Source organism: Oncorhynchus keta, chromosome 5 (assembly GCF_023373465.1).
Source record: "Oncorhynchus keta strain PuntledgeMale-10-30-2019 chromosome 5, Oket_V2, whole genome shotgun sequence".
Taxonomy (NCBI): domain Eukaryota; kingdom Metazoa; phylum Chordata; class Actinopteri; order Salmoniformes; family Salmonidae; genus Oncorhynchus; species Oncorhynchus keta.
Window position 1 is genome coordinate 33,521,447 of NC_068425.1, and position 6,906 is coordinate 33,528,352.

Consider the following 6,906-nt stretch of genomic DNA (forward strand, 5'->3'; position numbering starts at 1 on the left):
TAGACTGTAAACATGGGGCTTAATGTACAGGTTCTGATAGTGAGGGGGTGTCAATAGACTATAAACATGGGGCTTAATGTACAGGTTCTGATAGTGAGGGGGTGTCAATAGACTATAAACATGTGGCTTAATGTACAGGTTCTGATAGTGAGGGGGTGTCAATAGACTGTAAACATGGGGCTTAATGTACAGGTTCTGATAGTGAGGGGGTGTCAATAGACTATAAACATGGGGCTTAATGTACAGGTTCTGATAGTGAGGGGGTGTCAATAGACGATAAACCAAAGGTTGTTTCCACACAGACTCTGTTATTTGTCTGGTACTTGTTTTTCACAGCTGGGGACTCAATGGGATTCAGTCCATCCATTTTATGTTACAGTATCAAATAGAAGCTGTTACAGTATCAAATAGAAGCTGTTACAATATCAAATAGAAGCTGTTACAATATCAAATAGAAGCTGTTACAGTATCAAATAGAAGCTGTTACAATATCAAAAATAAGCTGTTACCGTATTAAATAGAAGCTGTTGCAGTATTAAATAGAAGCTGTTACAGTATCAAATAGAAGCTGTTACAATATCAAAAATAAGCTGTTACAGTATAAAATGGAAGCTGTTACAATATTAAATAGAAGCTGTTACAATATAAAATAGAAGCTGTTACAATATCAAATAGAAGCTGTTACAGTATCAAATAGAAGCTGTTACAGTATCAAATAGAAGCTGTTACAATATCAAATGGAAGCTGTTACAATATCAAAAATAAGCTGTTACCGTATTAAATAGAAGCTGTTGCAGTATTAAATAGAAGCTGTTACAGTATAAAATAGAAGCTGTTACAGTATTAAATAGAAGCTGATACAGTATCAAAAATAAGCTGTTACAGTATAAAATAGAAGCTGATACAGTATTAAATAGAAGCTGTTACAATATTAAATAGAAGCTGTTACAGTATTAAATAGAAGCTGTTACAGTATCAAATAGAAGCTGTTACAGTATTAAATAGAAGCTGTTACAGTATCAAAAATAAGCTGTTACAGTATAAAATGGAAGCTGTTACAATATTAAATAGAAGCTGTTACAATATAAAATAGAAGCTGTTACAATATCAAATAGAAGCTGTTACAGTATCAAATAGAAGCTGTTACAGTATCAAATAGAAGCTGTTACAATATCAAATGGAAGCTGTTACAATATCAAATAGAAGCTGTTACAGTATCAAATAGAAGCTGTTACAATATCAAATAGAAGCTGTTACAGTATCAAATAGAAGCTGTTACAATATCAAATAGAAGCTGTTACAGTATCAAATAGAAGCTGTTAGATTATCAAATAGAAGCTGTTACAATATCAAATAGAAGCTGTTACAGTATCAAATAGAAGCTGTTACAATATCAAATAGAAGCTGTGGTCTCCTCTGTTACCATGAGCAGCAGATATATCAACCATGATCTCTCTACCACTGCTCTGTGTTCTGGTGATAAACCAACTGCCAACTGAACCCACCCTGGATTCTCCACACAACATTTACACCACTAGTCATCTCCTGTGGATGTACTTGAACATCAAGCTGCCTCATGCTGCAGAAACAGGCTCCTATGAGGCGTTCTGATTCGCAGAGGCCAAGGCTCGTGCAAGGTTATTTACTATAGTGACCTCCTTGACACAGGGGCACGGCTAGTATCAGCTGTAAGAGTGAGAAGAACCTAGCAGCAGCCAGATAGAACAGGTAGTGTCTCTCTCTCACACACACACACACACACACACACACACACACACACACACACACACACACACACACACACACACACACACACACACACACACACACACACACACACACACACGCGCGCGCGCGCACATACAAACACACACACCACATACAACAGTGGAGGCTGGTGGGAGGAGCAGTAGGAGGACAGGCTCATTGTAATGGCTGGAATGGAATTAATGGGACAGAGTTAAACATGTGGTTTCCATTGGGTAAATCTATTCTGACAAGTGTGACTCGAGGGTTACATTGGTTTACAGCAGGAGGAGGGGTATTGTAATGGATCCACACTACTACTGGCAGGAGTTACCACAGAGTCATTCTACTATGGGAATAGGGAAGCTATTTGGAGCACCTTACTAGATCTGCTCTGAGCTGATTGGTTTACAATAGCCAATACACTCTGGTTAAACTGGTAGATTGACTATTAGGCTACATTTACATTTTAGTAATTTAGCAGACACTTTTACAGACACTCTTTCAGTTAGTGCATTCATCTAGGTACATTCATCTGGGTTCATTCATCTAGGTACATTAATATAGGTACATTCATCTGGGTACATTCAGCTGGGTACATTCAGATGGGTACATTAATCTAGGTACATTAATCTAGGTACATTCATCTGGGTACATTCATCTAGGTACATTCAGCTGGGTACATTAATCTGGGTACATTCAGCTGGGTACATTCAGATGGGTACATTAATCTAGGTACATTCATCTGGGTACATTCAGCTGGCTACATTAATCTAGGTTCATTCAAATGGGTACATTCAGCTGGCTACATTAATCTATGTACATTCAGCTGGGTACATTCAGCTGGCTACATTCATCTAGGTACATTCGTCTGGGTACATTCATCTAGGTACATTAATCTATGTACATTCAGATGGGTACATTAATCTAGGTACATTCAGCTGGGTACATTCAGCTGGCTACATTAATCTAGGTACATTAATCTAGGTACATTATGTGTCGTAGCTGGGTAAATTCATCTAGGTACATTAATCTAGGTACATTCATCTGGGTACATTAATCTATGTACATTAATCTAGGTACATTCATCTGGGTACATTAATCTATGTACATTAATCTAGGTACATTCAGATGGGTACATTAATCTATGTACATTAATCTAGGTACATTCAGATGGGTACATTAATCTATGTACATTAATCTAGGTACATTCAGCTGGGTACATTCAGATGGGTACATTAATCTAGGTACATTAATCTAGGTACATTAATCTGGGTACATTCATCTAGGTACGTTAATCTATGTACATTCAGCTGGGTACATCCATCTAGGTACCTTCAGCTGGGTACATTCATCTAGGTACATTCCGATGGGTACATTCAGATGGGTACATTACTCTAGGTACATTCAGCTGGGTACATTCAGCTGGGTACATTCATCTAGGTACATTCAGATGGGTACATTCAGATGGGTACATTCAGATGGGTACATTCATGGGTACTCTACATCAGCTATCACCAGTCAGTGCTTAGTAAGAGAGGACAGGTATAGACACGACTATAGGTTGTATACTGGTTTAGAGTCTGTTTAGTTGTTGTTGTCATCGTTGTTGTTGCTGCTGTTTTTTGAGGGTCCATTTTATTGCTGAGACTCTCATGTTGATGTTGCTCCAAACTTTCATTTCGCCTCCAGGAGGTATTGAAGGAGTGGTCACAAACAGGACCAGACTTTGGTACTCCCAACTCCAACAGCTTTGTCATTCCTCCTTTTCAACATCACCCCTTTGACTCCTCTAGTTCTCTGACTCTTTCTTCTTCTCTCTCTCTCTCTCTCTCTCTCCCCCTCTCTCTCTCTCTCTCTCTCTCTCTCTCCCTCTCTCTCTCTCTCTCTCTCTCTCTCTCTCTCTCTCCCTCTACTCATATCGTAATAATAATAATAATAATAATATATCTTATTTAGCAGACGCTTTTATCCTGGCGACTTACAGTCATGTGTGCATACATTCTACGTATGGGTAGTCCCCGGGAATCAAACCCACTACCCTGGCGTTACAAGCGCCATGCTCTGCCAACTGAGCTACAGAAGAGGCTCTCTGCCTCTCTCCCCCCCTCTCTCTCTCTCTCTCTCTCTCTCCCTCTCCCTCTCTCTCTCTCTCCCTCTCTCTCTCTCTCTCTGCCTCTCTCTAAATATAGCTCACCTCTAATTCTACCTCTTCACCCTAACCCTCTGCCCCCATAGTGGTTAAGTGTCCAGAGTTGTTTTTGAGCTACTGGTCAGTGAAACACTGTGTCTGTGAAGAGAACATGGATCCATGGTCATTTGGGCTATTTAAAAAAAATACATATATTATTGAACCTTTATTTAACTAGGCTACTGGTCAGTGAAACACTATCAGTGAAGAGAGAAAACCAGAGAGAGCCACACATCAAAGTGTTATGTTAAATAAATACACACCCAACCCGTTTGTAAAAGCAAACTGTGTGTAAACAGCGATTCTCAGACTGGGTCATAATAAACCCCACCTCCGGTCAATAACTCAGTTGCAGTTTATATGAATGTATTTAAGTGAGAGAAATCTGAAATAAATATCATCTTATAACGTTTTGTTTGGCAATACCTTTGACCAGGCCTATGGGACAAACCAGCACTACAGGTACATTGTAATGGTGATGATGATATGCTAACTAAACTCACCAGTTGCATTATAATCCTGTGGATCTATTGTAACTGTATAATGTGTTATAATAAGAGCGTTAACTTTACTAGCATGTGGTTTGTTTACCTTTTAGTTCAATATGCAAGTGCATCGCAGCCAGATCCATCCACAGGTGAATGTCAGTGATCTACAGACAATGGCACTGTGAAAACCCTACACTGGTTTAAATACTATTTATTATGTTGCAGTGAGTAACATATTTCCAACCTCAACAGAAACCCTGTACATGTTTAGATGTGGCAGACACTTGAACAGACACACAGACAAAGAGGGACACAGACCAAGTGTATTGATTTTCTGTTGTCTAAGAATATTTCTAGTCCATTTCCTTCAGCATAGTAATCACACACAAATACCCTTTGCTTCCAACCCAAACGAAAATGAAGTGTTTCTTTCCAACAGTACTTTGCAAAATGAGTTTGGGTACTGGCTCTTCAAGTCACCTTGGGAACAGCATTGTTTGGCGTAAACTCTGATCTTTTGTCGGGTTATAAAAAGGTTGCTCGCCTACTCATTTCTCTGATGAGGTCCTATAGTCCTACACTTTCGCTACACAGAAAACAGTTTATAGGTTGAGACAAACTGACAACAATGTAACAATGTACATTTAAACAATCCTTCATCCATATTATTTGAAATGAGGTCAGGGCATTAACATAGAAATAGGACAGAATAAATTAATTATAATTACATGAATATTACACAAATATTATTACCCAGAAGTGAAAAGAAACAAACTGAATTGCTGCCAATCGGGATATTCCATAAGTAATAGTACACATTTTTCAAGTGAGAAAATAACCCACACGCAATCGGCAGTAAACGACAAAACAACTAGGCTATTTACTGAACATTTTAAAATATGTAAAAGGTTAGACAAAGGTCGCTATGTAGGCATGATGCCATTAAGGTTAGAACGCAAGGAAGAGGGGGGTTCTGTGTAAAATAAAATAGGCTTTTAAAACCTTGTCTCACATGCAAACAGCGCATGAGTGCATCAACCTAACAAGGGATTCAATAACGTTCTCAGTGGTAATATTGAACATACCATTGTGTGTCCTCTACGTCGCGCTGTGCACTTGGGGGAGTAGTCTCTGACGTCGGACAACTTCTCACTGTCAGTCTTGGTCCGTTACCCCAGCAGAACGAGAAACTTGTCTCTAAATTACGTCTGGGTTGACGCAAATAATAACGAAGGGTACTCTGGAGCGCTCAACTTGTTCATTGCTATTCGGAATCCTATACAAAAACTTCAGGCGCCACGTTGTAGCAGTGCAAGAAGCATGATCTGTCGATCTTTGCCAAGATATCAAGAAGACCAACTCCCTTCGTCTTTTGATTGGTTCTGGTCTCCCTTCACAGTCCTCTCTCCTTTCACAGCCCCTATAATATTACAAAATACACACAGGGCCGATATCGGTGGTTCAGCTTGAGATTGGTTTCTTTAGTCAGCTGCATGTTGACCGAAGTGTTTGAATTACATGCCACAAATTCGCAACAAATTGCATTTGGTGTAAAGTAATTTTCATGTCAAGTGTCCTTTTTTAGGAACTGTAGGAGAGACAACCGTTGTAGCCTAGTGCATGACTATAAACAATCAATTCAGCTTTAAAAGATAATCACTCTATTTTGTATTCATTAGAAAATATCTTATTCATTAGGCAGCGTCGACGTGACAGCGTTACTCTGAAAATGTTACTGTGTCTTTAGGTATTTAAGACCCTGCCTACTTTATATACTTAGTTTTTGACTTACTCTCAGTGTTAAATTAACTCTTCACAAGTAGCACTATTGAATGTTGCATGACATTCCAATAGTGGAAATCGAATGGTCAGTTCATATGTAATAACTGTATCCACAGTGGGGAGCTCGAGGTTAACACATGGTATTTCATGAGCTCATCCTGAAAACACACACACAAATGGGTGTCCGGAGTGTGTTTTGACTTTTTAAAACCTTTTTTAATTAGTTAAGCTAGCTACAGAGAGCTTTACACCTGCCCAAAGGGGGAGGATGAGATAGGATAGGATATAACCCCCCCGTGTGAAAAACCCGGCAGCATTGCAGTTCTTGACACAAACCAATGCGCCTGGCAGCTACTACCACTCTCTGAATGGAACACGTACACAATCCACATCTCAATTGTTTCAAGGCTTAAAAATGCTTCTTTAACGTGTCTCCTCCTCTTCATCGACACTGATTGAAGTGGATTTAACAAGTGACATCAATAAGGGATCATAGCTTTCACCTGAATTCACCTAGTCAGTTTATGTCATGGAAAGAGCAGGTGTTCATAATGTTTTGTACACTCCGTGTATTTTATTGTTCCAAGGGAGAATTTGTCTTGGACAATTAAAAATGACTGCTCCTTCTACATAGAATACATAAATAGATAGAATTAAATCTTACAGCACATAATAACATCACCATCCATCCTCCTCCAT